Below are 16,118 nucleotides of genomic sequence, written 5' to 3'. Positions count from 1 at the left end.
AATTTTTTACAAAAAGTTGTGATATCCCTCTAAAAAGTCCTTACAAAAGTAAAAGCAACACACCAAGTAAAAAAAATTTCAATTTGTATGCAACAAAAAGTTCAATATTTATTCGTAAACAAAATTTTTCAAATGTCAATTTCAATAATTTTTCCTTGAAAAAAAACTTCTAAAATATAACTCTAAAAATAAAAAACCTTTATACAATAAAAAATCAAAACTAAATATGAAATTAATAGTTAACTGGCTAAGTATTTAGAAGCAATTTAGTTTGTGAGAATATTTGTCATAAAATCAATCTTTATAAAAATGTTTTAGATTATTCCCATAAAATTAAAACACATTTTACTTTTATTAACAGAAACTTAATTTTCAAAATAAATATAATTTGGAATAGTTTATCACAAATTATGTTTATTGAAATTAGTATTATAAAGTTTATTAAAAATATTATATATTATAATATCAAATCATACTTTTAAATGCAATTAGAATCCTCTTGATTTACAAAGTTTATTTTACAGGATATATAAATAATTCGAAAAAAAATTTTTCGTAAACTCTAAGGGGCGCGTGCATAAAACAAACTTACAAAGCAAAATATAAAAACTTGGCGTACCCGGATCGTAAATATATAGACCCAGATTTGTGTTGTCTATTGTAATATTGAATGTTATATGAAAATTATTTGCATATCATATATATTTATTTATGACGTCTTTAACTCTCGCCTTGAATCTCATATCGCGGTTAACGCGATCGAGCGCTAGACATATCAGGCCGCGAGTGTCAAGCTCAGTGTGCCATGGATCATTTTCCTTCTGACACCGTTAGGAGGCGTAAAAACTCGATAGTAAGATACAACCAAGAATATTATATAACAAAGCCGATCCGACACAATACAGATTTTTCCCATCTGGACGAGTTAACGTCCAAGTAAGTGGCAGTGTTTCGTTTCGAAAAACTTGTATTTAGGCAACTTCCAAAAATCCTCGAGAATTTCAACTATCTTCCTGATATTCATCTCCTTAAGATTTTCTAGTCGACGAATTCCTCGAAAATCTCTAGATCTACAAGACCTTCGAGAATATCGAGATCTTCAAGATTTCCTAAATCCTCAAACTTTTCGAGAATTTCCAGATCTTCGAGACCTGCCAGCAGTGAGATGCAGGTCGCGCATCACGCCTAATCGTGGTAGAGGAGATAACAGAACAAGCACGAATTGCGTAGATGTGAGTTCAGCGCTTCGTCTAGCTTCGGATAATAGAAGAGGACAGATATACTGTTTTCTGTCTCTCTTCTTCTTACCGAGCCGGCAACGAAGGACGCGCGAGCAACGAGTGCGCAATTCGCCGCACTCGCGCTTCTTATTATGCGTTATATTTCAGCGTTATAATTAAATGATTTTTTTACAGCTTTCTAAGTATTACATATTTAGAAAAAATAATGATATATACTTTGTAAAAAAAGAAATAAAAATATTGAAAATAAATAAATATAATTTTATAAAAAAATATCGATATATTTTCTTATAGAAAATAATAATAATAAATACATAGTAATAATAATATTAATAATATTAATAATATTAATAATAATAATAAATGTTAATATTAATAATAATTAATATTAATAAGCTATTTTAATTAATAAGCTTTATCTTTAAAAATATATATATATATATATAATACAACAAATCCTTTCAACCAAAGAAAGCATAATACAATAGATTTAACAATTAATAATTAATATATGTATATAATAATATATGTGTTTACTGTATACTGTATATAATAATAAATAGTGTATGAGTAGCTAATGTATTATATATCACACAAAAGTAAGTAATATGAAACTAATGTACGACAAGAATACTATAATGAGAGCAATAAACTAATGTAAAACAAGAATGCTATAATGAGAGTTAATAAACAATAGTAAAAATAGAATACGATAAAGTAAAAATAACATAATGCAGTAAAATAAAAATAAAATAAAATAAAATAACAAAATAATATAAAATAAAATAAAATAAATGTGTCAGAAAAAGAGAGAAAGAGAGATATAAAAATATATTTATATTATATTAATATACATTTATTTATATTTAAGTAATATTTATAATTATAATAATTAAACTATATTTATATCTATAATAATTAAATTAATAATATTTATATATAATAATTAAATTAATATTTATTCAAATATTTAAAAATAAAAATTTTTAACAATAATTGATGAACTGCGCCAACTGCCTCGGCTGCTCCGATTTCTTCCACTGCTTCGGCCGCCCTGGCCGCCCCATGTACCTCCATGGCCATATCCACCACAACCGCTCCAATTTTTTTTCACTCCTTCTCTGGAGCCCCGCTGGTGATACCAGTGGGCACGAGAGCGTCCAGCTCCTTTCTTTGTTCTGAAAAAAAAACATACATAAATATAAATAAAAATAATTATGCATAAAACATTAACAATTTAATAACTAATAAAAAACATACCATTTCTTTTTTGTGGCCCCTGTATTTTTTTGGAGGACTGCTCCTCTTCCAAATTTTGTTCTTCCTCTTTTGGAGGAGGAACAGGCGGTTGCTGTTGGTGCTGCTGCTACTGCTGCAATAAGTATTGCAGTTGCTGCTGCATTTTTAATTGCAACTGCTGTTGTTGCTGCATTTGATGCAGTAATTGCTGCATCAGCAGCTCTTGTTTACTGTCTAATGACACCTTTTTGAACTTGTTGTTTATGTCTTCTGTAAAAAAATTAACATTTATAAGAAATTAATATTTATTAAGAATTGTTATTACTTAAAAATTAATATTTATTATTATTTATTTAAAATAGAGGGTTTTTATTAAAAAAAATTAAATTTAAAAAATGAGACACTATATATAATACTTCTGTTATATGTATATACTGGAACATTACAAAATGCGCGCTACGCGCGCGCCATTTATTTTATGTACATATGTGTACATAAAATACACGCGCGCACGCACACACGCACGCACACGCGCACACACACACGCACACGCACGCAAGCACGCACGCACCCACCTATACACAAACACACACACACACACACACACACATCACAGCACGCACGCACGCACGCACGCATCGCATCGCACGCACGCACGCACGCATCGCACGCATCGCACGCACGCACGCACGCACGCATCGCACGCATCGCATCGCACGCATCGCATCGCACGCATCGCACGCATCGCATCGCACGCACCGCACGCACGCACTGCACGCATCGCACGCACGCACGCACGCATCGCATCGCACGCACGCACGCACGCACGCACGCACGCACGCACGCACGCACGCACGCACGCACGCACGCACGCACGCACGCACGCACGCACGCACGCACGCACACACACACACACACACATTGCGAACGTATAAATTAGGAAAAAACGTATCAGATAAAAATGTATCAGATCTAAAAAAAATTTATAGTAATGGTTGTTTGAGCTATGGACAAGTTTTGCTGATTTTCAACGTTTAAAATAAAGAGAATTTCTATAAGATAGAACACGCTGTAAACCACAAGTTTCTACACAGCCAGATAGTCATTACTATAAGATTATTTTACTTGGTACCTGCCTTGGTACACTTGCTTCTATGACAGTTTTCCCTAATTTATAGTAAAATTTTAATACAGCTTTTTGCTTCATGACTTCTGACTCGTTTCAGTCACACATTCTTACTTTGACGATTGTCATACAAATATCGTTGTGTTATCCAATTTAACAGTTGCACTTGCAAGTTCAATACTCTTTAACAGTCACAACTCTAAACTCATTTATCATTTTAATTCAAAGTCTTCCTATAAAAAATCAGTCTCATTACTTAACGGACACCCGCTATATATTTGAATTTTCAAAAACAAAAATATAAATAAATTATATGTATAATACAGAATATATATATATATATATATATATATATATATATATATCATGGGATTAATTATAATTCAATTTAAATATATGAACTTTTACAAATGACAATATTTCATAAATTGATATTATAATTCATATTTTATTGCATATTATTAAATTTATCATTAAATTCTTTATAAAATTATATTAAAATCGATATATTATTCTTCATTAAAAAAAGAAATAATTAACATTGAAAATGAGATAGACTAAAATAAAAAATTTTCAATTTATTAAATAGGTCGTTTAAAATAAAATAATTTTTGCCAAAAAAATTTTTTTTTAACTTAATTGAAAGAATAATTACGTATTAATATTAAAACCAAGCTCACGATATATATTTATATATATATATATATATATATATATATATATATATATATATAGAGAGAGAGAGAGAGAGAGAGAGAGAGAGAGAGAGAGAGAAAAAGAAGATAGGAGGGAGAAAACGAAAAAATGTGTATGTGTGTGTGTGCGCGCGCGCGTGTGTGTGTGTGTGTGCGTGTGCCTGCGTTTGTAAGTTTTCACATATATAAAAATTATATTATATAAAGTTTAAAATTAATAAGATTAATAGTTAATAATAATAAATATATAAATAGTTTATACCTGTATTTTGCATCAAGCCGATTATTTTAATTTTGTCGCCTTTTGTGAAATTATATTCATTTTCGTAGAAATCCATTATATGTACTTCTAATTTAAAGTGTCCCTCGGTTAGAGAACCATAACTAATTTTTTTTATTTAAACTATTAATATAAATTGATCCAAAATTCGATTTGATAAAGCCTTTTAATACTATAAAATATGTACACATATATAAAGTATATTTTACAATTATTATTATTATTTATAATAATAATAATTATTATTATTATAATTATTATTATTTATAATAATAATAATACAAAATATTATATCTTTTTCTTTCGGAAAAATAAAGTCAAAAGTATTAATATAATTTTTATTTAAAATTGCAATATTTTTTAAATTATAAAGTTTCACAATTAATCAATAGAACAATCTAGAACAACTCACATGCTCATTGTTATAAATAACTATATGTATACTATATGTATACTATAATTTATATGTATAATAATTTATATTTAAAAATATATCATTTGTTATCAATTTTCATAATTACATTTACATAAATCTGAGTATAAAATAAAATGATATGCGGTAAAAATCTATATCAAAAAGTAAAAATCAAAAACAGATATCAAATCATGTAAATTACGAAATGAATATAAACATTTAAATTCTGTACGATATCCGTTAACTTATAGCTTGCATTTAAAAACTATTATAATCCTAGAATTTTTATATTAAAATTTTCTATTTTTTAAATGTTATTAAAATAATATTTTACGATAATTAAGATATCCACTGTATATATACAAATAGTGATAGAAACAAAGTTTAGATTTTAATTATTTTAAATTACATTATTTATATAAATATTATAATATCTTTCAATATGAGCACACTTATAATAATAGATTGTTGAGATCCTTTGGAAAAAATTTTTTCTCGATAAAGATATCGAGAAAAAGATTATTTTTTGCAAGTTTTTAATTTTTACCATTATATATTTTTATAATTAAACTGTCAATTAAAATTTTATTAAAGTATACGTCACTTAAAATTAACTGAAGAATGTATGTATTTATGTATGTATGTATCTTTATTGATCCCCTCAGGGTTTCAATTACACATCTGTATTACACTCCTTCCTCTTCACCCCGACCTGGCTCTTGGCCTCACAATCTGAATCCCCCTCTCTTTCTCGCCTCTCGATCTTCCCTTTTCTTTACCCCCTCCTTTGTCCTTTCCTTCTTTCCCTGCCTCCTTCTTATCTAGCCCTCTTCTCCCATACTTTTCTCGCCTTATCCCACTTCCATTCCTTGCCATCTATCCACAGCCTCCTATTATCCACTAATATACTTCTTCCTTTCCTTCTTTCTTCCCTTGCCTTCTCCACCAGTCTCCATCTTAACCTCCTTTCTTCCATCGACAAATCCTCGTCCACTCCAACTCCCCATTTCCTCCTAATCTCTTCTCTCCTCTCCAGGAGCTCTTCTCTGTCCTCTTCCTCCTCTATCCCTATCAAAAGCACCTTTCTTCCTCCTTCTCCTTCTCTTTCTATTGCTCCATCACGTCTTTGACCATCTTCACTCTTTCCGTTGTATCCTCTCCTCTCACACCCCTCCATATCAAATTCCTCCTCCTTCTGTTCCCCCTATCCTGTTCACCCTTTTCCCTTCTCTCTTTCACCAGACTCCATTCTTCCTCTGACCCTTCGCTTTCGCTCTCTGCCCTTCCTTCCTTCCTTCTTCTTCCATCCTGCCTCTCTCTTTGTCTCCTTTCCTTCTCCATTCTTTTCTTCTCCGCTCCGCTCCTCTTCCTCAAACTTTTTATTCCCTTCCCACCTTACTCCCTTTGTCCATATCAAAACTCCGCACATTCACTTCATCCATCACCCCCTCTCTTCCTCTCCTTCCTCTCCTTTCCTTTCCTTCCTCCTTTCTCCTCTATTCTTTCCTTCTCCTTCCTCCTTCTCTTTCCTTTCCTTCCTCCTCCTCCTTCCTCTTTCCTCCTTTCCTCTTCCTTTCCTCTTTCTCCTTCCTTCCTTCCTTTTCCTTCTTCCTTCCTTCTCATCCTTCCATTCCTTTTCTTCTTACTCCATCCATTCCTTCCATCCTTCCATCTCCATCTCCATCTTTCCTTCCCTCATTTCCATTCCTTCCATCTCCATCTTCCCATTCCCCTCCTTCCATTCCTATCTCTCTTTCCTCTTCCTTCCTTCCTTCCACCCTCCTCACTCTCTTTCCTTGTAATCTTGGACCCATCCATCGATCTCCACTCTTCCTTCCTCTCCATTCCATCTTCCCTCCTTTCCTCTCTTCCACTCTTCCATCCTTCCTCCATCTTCTCCTCTTCCTCCACTCCTTCCATCTCCCTTTCCTCCTCCCTTCCTCCATTCCATCCATCCATCTCCTCCATCCTTCTGTCCCTCCTCCATCCCTTCCATCCTCCTTCCTTCTTCATTCCTTCCTCTCTCTCTCTCTCTCTCTCTCCTCTCTCTCCTCTCTCTCTTCCTCCATCTCTCTCTCCTCCACCCTCATTCTCTCTCCTCCTCCTCCACTATCCTCCACCTACTTCCTCCCTTCTATTCTCCTACTCACTCTATATACACTACGCACTATTCTTCCGGTTCTGCCACCGTGCTTAATTCCATGTGCTCGATCCTTGCCCCAATCATACCTCCTGCGACATCTCTCATATTTCTATCACAATTGTTCTTCTCTGCCATTACGTCCTGTATTACCCCTGTATTCCTTTTCTCTCTTACCGACCCCTCTCCCCTTTCTTAATTCCATCGCCATCTCTCGACCATCACCTCATCCTTATTTGACCCTTCCCACGCTGTGCTTGTGTTGCTCCAAACGTCTTCTCTCTCGTCAACCTCCTTCCTCTCTCTCTCATCAATTCTTTCCATCCTAACCTCCAACTGCCACTATATCTTTCGCTCCTTCCAATTTCCTCATCTCCTGTCCGTCTTACTTCCCTCCATTCTCCTCAGATCTCTGCACTCTGCACTTCCTTCTCCTCTCCTCTAGTCCTTGCTTTTCCCCTTGCACCTGCCCTCCAGGCCTTTTTTCCTCGAGCACCCTTATGATCAACCTCCTCCGCCGCTCCTTCTCCAGGTCCGCTTTCAACTAAAGAATGTAGTTAACTTAATCTTTTAATTCTACAAAATTTATTTTGCAGAAAACTTTATTTTGCGTTTTATAAGTTAGAAATTATTGAGAACTCGACATTTTCGTTAAAGAAATATTGTTTCCAAAAATAATGATTCCAAGAATCTATCATTAGCAGATGAGATGACTCTTATATATTTATATATCTCATATATATTTTATATGTTTATGTAAACAATCGCAAAAATTATTGACACGTGTCGATTTATTCATAATGTCACAAAATTTAACATTTTCTGGCTCTACATCTGATAAATTGAGTGGGTTATATTTGCCCAAATTTGAAATGATTGTGTTAGACCGTACCTGCAGCTCATAAGGCACATTGCCATATTTAAAATTGCCATTATTAAAACACGCAATTTTAGGAGTTCGCGTTGTACATCGAGATGAATAATCTATTATATATATATATATATATATATGTAACAAAATTTTATGTAATTAAAAATACATATAAAATGATATTGTTTATATTAAATGCTTAAAATTTACTCATACACATACGCATGCACGCATTCACGCACGTATATGTCACATACGTACAAACACACACACAAATGTTGTACCAACTCTATCCTCAAATTTTTTATCTAATGCTATTTCGAGTAATAAAATAAAATGTTTTAAAATTTTTTAAATGTATTATAATATAAATATGTAATATGTATATAAATATATATATGTATATATGTCTAATATATATAAAAATAAATATGTATATATGTCTTTGCTTTGTTCTTTAAGTGTTTTATATATATGTGTATGTGTGTGTATGTGTATGCGTGTGCGTGTGTGTGTGTGTGTGTGTGTTGTGTGTGTGTGTGTTATTCTCTTTTGATATATGTTTTTTAAATAACATTTTATATATAAAGAAAAGAAATTGAAAAATAAAAATTGCTTACATAATTTAATTTTATATTAGGTTCCACATTTTTAATATCATCATTCTAGACAATAATTTGTACACGTTTCTTATTACCATTATTTATATAAAATTTGAAAACTCTATATTGCTGCTGATCACCGACATATCGTGAGGCTTCTATGCCATCCACATATCCTATTATTTCACTATACAAATAATAAAAAAATTACAAAGTATTCAAAACAAATATAAACAATATTTTTAATATGAGCGACTACACATATTCTACAAACACAAAAAAAAATTGTGCATATCCATAATTATGTTTAATAAATAATTTAACATTAAAAATCTAGAAATTAAATAAACTATATTAAATCAAAAATATTAATTTTTCCAAAAAGCTATTTAAAGATTTTTTGCAAATTGATGTTTGAAGATAAGAAGCTTAAAAATTTTTTTTTTAAATTCAAAAATTTAAAAATTATTTAAAGATTTAAAGAAATAATAAAAATCTCTAAATAATTAGACAATAATATGTAATAGTAGATTATAATTCATAATCTTTATTAAATTATATTGTGTAGTAAATTTAGTTATTATAATAATATTTAAATAAGTTCATAAAAATCTATGAGAAACATAACAAATAAGTATAAAAAAAATAAAAATGCATATAAAAATTGACAATAAATATTAAAAAAATGATTTTTTTCAAAATTTTAAATTTGAAATCAAAAATACGTAGAGGTAATAATAAAAACAGGAAATAATATTAATAATAATTTATATAAATTATATATAAATAATAACAAAATAAAAAATTAATTGTAGTGTTATGTCCGGTAGACTTCACGAATATTTTTTTGTGTGTTTCTTTTACTAATATATAAATTATTGCGTCCGGCAGATTATACGATTGTTTTCTTTCACCGAAAATTCATTAGTGACATAAAATTCGTTAGTGACATAAATTTACGTTCTAAGAAATAGTCTACGTCTGACAGAAATATTAAGCAGGCAAAGTCTGGGAAGCGAGACTGTGTAATCTCGCTGTCGAAAGTCAAGTATAAACGGATCAATAAATTTAAACGTTACAACTCACTCTGAAGGCTTGAGAATTTTTAAACAGAAGAAAACAGACAGTCAAGCACTAGAAATTTTAAACCATGACAGGCAGCGAGATACTCGAGCTCAAGGTCAGACCCAAGAATTTTAAACTAAAAAATAAACAGAGCACAAAAACAATGATCCACTGATGATCCGGAGTTGAAACTTGCGACACGGCGTGCTCGGTTGAAAATGTTAAAGGAACGCTCTAGGAAAAACCGGAGGGTGTGATTAGAAAAAACTATTCGTTAAACTAGATTAACGAACCAATGGAGAGGAGGAGCAAAGGGCTTAATAAGCACAGGAATATTCGTTGCAAACGTCATTAAAAATTTTTCCAACAATCGTGCGATACTTCGTATCAGAGTTATATTCGCTCTTGTTAGCAAACGGTATTCGTGGTTCGTTTTTTCTTATTACATTCAGTGCAGCTCTCCAAAGCAAAGTGTTCACTTGCACAGTGTGAAGAATAATAACTCTATCAGTGTAATCGGCGTGAATAGTGAACCACGAGCGCACACCTAAGTACATCAGCATCGACCACCGGATCTCTGAGCCAGCAACTTTGTACCCGAGGCTCCGTCATCATAAATCTCATCACACTCTATAAATAGTGTTTAAAAAAAAAATAAAAAATAAAGAAAAATAAAAAAGAGGAATTAATAAACTCTATAAATAGAGTTTATTAATTCCTCTTTTTTATTTTTCTTTATTTTTTATTTTTTTTTTTTTTTACCTGTTTCATACATTCTCCTTTTCTCCAAGGAAAATAGTTATAATTATTTTATTATTTTCTCTTCCTCTGAATATCCACCCAAAGATACATGTATTTTTTTTTATTAATACTTCCCGATATCGCATACCAAAAATTTCATCCATTACCTTTTTCCTTTGTGGATCGGCAAGTGTGAATAACTTAAAAATTCGAACGTAACGTTTCAGATCAGTGTTCACTCTCCGCATCAGGTCCAATTTACCTTTTTCCTTTGTGGATCAGCAGGTATGTATAACTTAAAGATTCGTACGTAACGTTCCGGATCAGTGTTCACACTCAGCTTTAGGTCCAAATCTACCTTTCTTCTCGTGAACCGGCAGATGCGAATAATCTAAAGATCCTTATGTAACGAAAGGGATCAGTCTTCGCATTTAGCTTTAGATTCACAATAATAATTTTCAACGCATCCTTATTAGTAAATTTTATTCTTTTAGTCCTTTTAATTAAAATATATCATTTCTTACATCGACTCCATTCTTCCCTTTTATTCTCGTTATCTTGTCTTTCAAAAGAAAAAGGGGTAAGAGAGAAAAAGAAATAATTATCAAACTGTTTCCTAAAACTAATAACCACTCCTTTACTAAACATTACGTGTGCTCCTTCAGTGGACACGACACAGAAAACCAAACCTACCTTAGCACAGTTACGGTAATGGTCAAAGAACGCGCGAAATAGGAAAAACAGAACAAATCCGGAAACTCCTGGCTCGGGCGTCCGCTGATCCTAGCTTTAAAATTGATTATAGTAGACTTAAGTTAGATAAGGACGCATTCGAAGCAAAAGCACGACGACTAATAATTAATCAACCGACACACACAACAAACAATCTTCTCCCCTCATATTCACCCATCTCTTCCCCATCAGAATTCATACCTGATGACTTTCCGGAATTTGCGCAACCTTGTTCCGCTTTGCCTCCCTCTAATTGTTCTCCTATAATTGATTACGTGCAAGGACACCTAGATATCGCCGGAATTAATATACCTTTTTTCTCTCCAGAAACCATATCTCCAAGATCAGAATTTTTATTTTATATAAGAATAGAAAACCCTGAAATAAAAACGAGATACATACCAAGATTAAAGTTAGAACATGGAATTTATTAAGGAGATACGATTGTAAGGAATACTTCTGGGAAGGCATATTTAAACATCGTAAGCACGCTAGATGAAGAAGTAGAAGTTCGCGTACCAACGTTAAGTCTAAAAACCTTAAATGAACTACTCAACGATCATGAGTCAAATATCGAGAAAACCGACTATAAGAATCAAATATCAAAAATACAAAATAACACTGCAGATAACAACGAAACTAAAATTAATATCGGAAATGAAAATGAAAAAGAAGATTATCGCAAGGGCTATAACACTCAAGAAATTCAAAAGGATAGCAAGATGGAAATAATTAAAAACAAAGAAAATAAATTGACAAATAAAAATCAAACCGAAATTAAAAACAAAAATAAAGACAAAGATTATCAAAATAACACTAAGAATATTGAAGACAAAATAAAAGATAAAAATGAGAGGAACAATAAAACTTGTTCAAATGAAAATTTGAAGAATCCAAAAATCCAAGGCGGAGATAATTACCGAGTCTCTCCTGAAAATAATCCAAAGATCTTTAAAGAGAGAAGTTATCAAACCTCTCTTGAAAAATTCGATAACATAATTATTCTCGGAGGGGGAAGTTACCAAACCTCGACAGAAAATTCTAGCTCCGTCAATTGCGAGGAGGGAAGTTACCAAACCTCACTACGCAATTTGACACAAATTAATCCCGAAAAGGAGGAAAATCATTTAATTTTGTCTAATATCAAGTTCCCCAGGATTGGATTATCATCGAAAATTAATAATAATAATAAAGAATCCTCTCATATAACAATAAAAGACCTCTTTAAAAAGGTTCAAAAATATAATTTGAACATCAAAAATTTAATTACTAAAAATAAACAAAAAATTAAAAATAAACCGTCTTCTAAAACTTTCACTGCTCTATTGCACAAATCTCAAGAAATTATAGATAAATTTATGCGAAAACGTAGATCGAAGCATAAGGAAAAACAACAAATTAATATTAAATCTTATAACTGTCTAACAATCTCCGAAGAAACAAAGGAAAATCGGTTCACAAAGATCATAGAATTGTTACGATTAGAACATTTGTGTGCGAAGGAACAAAGAAGTATATTAAAATTAATAGCAAATAGCCAGGACTGATTTCATATCCCTAGAGAAAAATTAACCGCGACTCACGTAATACAACATTAAATACCTACTACAGACGATCAACCACTTAATACTCGCCAATATAGATTTCCGCAAGTACATAAGGAAGAGATAAATAGGCAGGTAGAAGAACTTTTAGAAGGCGACGTTGTAAAAGATTCACCATCGCCATATGAATCATGTCAAAAAAGGAAGATTCAAAAAGAAATAAACGGTGGAGAATGGTTCTCGATTTTCGAGCGCTAAATGATAAGACTATTGGAAATGGGTATCCAAATATTATAGATATATTGGACCAATTAGGTGGAGCGCAATATTTCTCAGTATGCGATCTTGCATCCGGATTTCATTAAATAAAAATGGCACCTGCCGACAGCAGGTCATAAAACTGCTTTTACCACTCCATTTGGACATTATGAATTTGACCGAATGCCTTTCGGACTAAAAAACGCTCCAGCTACTTTTCAACGTTTAATGGACTTAGTGTTAACAGGATTACAAGGGGAAGAATTATTCGTTTACATGGATAACATCGTTATTTACACCACTTCATTACAGGAACATGAAAGAAAATACAATGCATTAATAGAGCGACTCTAGATCGCGACCGTAAGACTAATTTAAAATTACAACCTGTATAAATGTGAATTCTTAAAAACCGAAGTAGTATATCTGGGACATGTAATCGGCAGAGACGGAGTAAAACCAGACTCAAAAAAATTAGAAGCAGTATGACAATTTCCACGACCAAAAACACCACGACCGTTCCACGACGAAAAATATTAAACAATTTTTAGGACTTGCCGGATATTATAGGTGATTTATACCTATCTTTTCCAAATTAGCAAAACCTAACCTACTAACAAATTTATTAAAAAATGATACTCGTTTTGAGTGGTCATCTGCACAGGAAGACTTGTTCGAATTTTTAAAGTAAAAATTATGCGAAGAGCCAGTTTTACAATATCCAGATTTTTCAAAACCTTTTAATTTAACCACTGACGCTTCCGGAATAGCAGTAGGAGGAATATTATCTCAAGGAGAAATAAACAAAGATCGACCAGTAGCATATGCTTCACGAACTCTAACTGATAATGAATTAAAATACGACACATACGAAGAAGAAGCATTAGCAATAGTATATTGCGTTAAACATTTTCGACCGTATCTGTATGGGAGGAAATTCACGCTTGTTACAGATCACAAATCCTTGATGTGGTTTAAAAACGCACAAGACGCAAATATGCGAATACTCCGTTGGAAATTAAAATTAGCGGAATATGATTACAAAGTCGTATATAAAGTCGGAAAAACTAATGTAAATGCAGACACTCTTTCAAGAAATCCTATAAATCTTGAGGAAATCGACTGTAAAATAATAAAAAAATAAACCTTAGATCCAAATGATTCTGAGGATGCACAATTAATTGCCGAAATGTTAGAAAAATCTGATAGCGAAGAAGAAGAGGAAGAAGAAAAAGAAGACGATGACTTTCATTTACATATTTTATATCTTTCAGATATCGAAGACGCCGAGGAAGTAGCATCAGGAAGCAATTTATTAAATAATAACAACATCACCCTTGCATTTAGCAGAATTAGATGAATCAGATTATTTAACAATTATCGAAAAAGCTTTAATTCATAATCCTTACAAACCTAATAAAATTCAAACGCGAAATCAAACAAGACGAGAGAATTTGGAACAAAATAAAATAGTTAATAAACCGCATGATAATGGGGAAGAAATTCAGGAAATTATAGAAGGAAATGATCCGCCTGATAAAATTTCAGAAGACGAAGAAGAAAATGAGGAAGACATTATAAACTAAAATTTAAAGGCAAGAAAAGTAAAACCTACAATAATTGAAAATAGAACAATTAAAAGTAATATAATAGATTCTCGTGAAATGTTATTTTTGCGGAAGGACAACGTAACATATTTTGTCGATACTCAAGGAAAACCTTTAGATTCTGATTCACAGAAATTATTCGAACGAAACGGACTCCCGAATCTGGGATCTCTCATGTTAGGCGACACTAAAGCCATAAAATACAAAAATTATTACCACATGGCCTTACCCATCAGCGAAGCGCAACGGGAGGGCCCTACAATAACACTTAACCATATCATTGAAGCCTTAAAGAAATTGCGACATATTGCAGAAAACTTAAAGTTAGAAACGATAAGTATTACAAAAACCAAATTCATTAACAACCTTCCCTGGAGTAATGTTAAATCACAACTACAACTAATATTTATCGATGCCTCAATCAAATTAATTGTTTGTCACGGACAGATTAAATACCCACCAAAAAATTTACGACCTATTATAATTGGTGAAACACATTGTTTATCAACAGGAAGACATTGCGGAGTTACAAAGACATATAACAGAATAAAGCATAATTATTACTGGGAAAATTTAAAATCAGATGTTCAAAAATATATACAACAATGTCTGCAATGCCAATTGAAAAAATTAGTTCGAATTAAGACAAAACAACCCATGATAATTACCGATACACTGGGATCACTTTTTGATAAAGTAGCTATGGATATTGTAGGTCCATTATCTAAGACTGAAAGAGACAACGAATACATCTTAACGTTACAAGATCAGTTAACTAAATTTTGCATGGGGATACCATTACAAAATCAAACCTCTGAAACTGCAGAAACTTTCGTAGACCGTTTTATTTGCATATTAGGAGCACCGAAAGCAATATTAACGGACCAAGGAAGAAATTTCATTGGTGAGTTAATGAGAAAAGTTGCAAAAATATTTAAAATTCGCAAATTCTGCACAACAGCTTTTCATCCTCAATCAAACGGATCGTTAGAAAGATTACATCACGCATTAGGTGAATATTTAAAAGAATATGCAAGCGATCAAAAACAATGGAATAGATGGCTCAGTCTATCAATGTTTAATTATAATACTGGCGTACATGAAGCCACAAAGCATACACCGTACGAATTAGTTTTCGGGAAAATAGCAAGTATTTCTTCGAATAAGGCTTTAGGTTCGGAAGTTTCGGAAGATAAATTGGCAAATTATGACGATTATTTAATAAATCTTAACTTCATGCGATTCAGAGAAATGCTCATAAAAATGTGGTAGATGCAAAATTCAAGTTAAAACAATATTATGATAAAAGAATCAATCCTCAAAATTTCAAGCCTGGAAATCGTATTTTTATTAAGAAGCCCAAAACCTAGAAAGTTCGGAGATCATTATACAGGACCCCATGAAATAGTGGAGATAATAAATAAAAACAATGTAAAAATTAAAATAAAGAAAAATAGTCGAATCGTACATTCTAATCGACTGCGAATTTCCCACATTAAAACAAATAGCAACTAATAATAATCAAATCAGAAATTAATAATGAAAATATATAAAAAAAAGAA

At 31.9% G+C, this 16,118-nt stretch overlaps 1 pseudogene; it reads right to left on the bottom strand.

Moving 5' to 3' along the window:
• Nucleotides 1–1,038: 1,038 nt before the first annotated feature.
• LOC126851836 (uncharacterized) lies at nucleotides 1,039–10,286 on the bottom strand (annotated as a pseudogene).
• Nucleotides 10,287–16,118: the final 5,832 nt, after the last annotated feature.

Source organism: Cataglyphis hispanica, chromosome 9 (assembly GCF_021464435.1).
Source record: "Cataglyphis hispanica isolate Lineage 1 chromosome 9, ULB_Chis1_1.0, whole genome shotgun sequence".
Taxonomy (NCBI): domain Eukaryota; kingdom Metazoa; phylum Arthropoda; class Insecta; order Hymenoptera; family Formicidae; genus Cataglyphis; species Cataglyphis hispanica.
The sequence above is the reverse complement of the archived record's forward strand: the minus strand, read 5'-3'. Positions and strand labels throughout refer to the sequence as shown.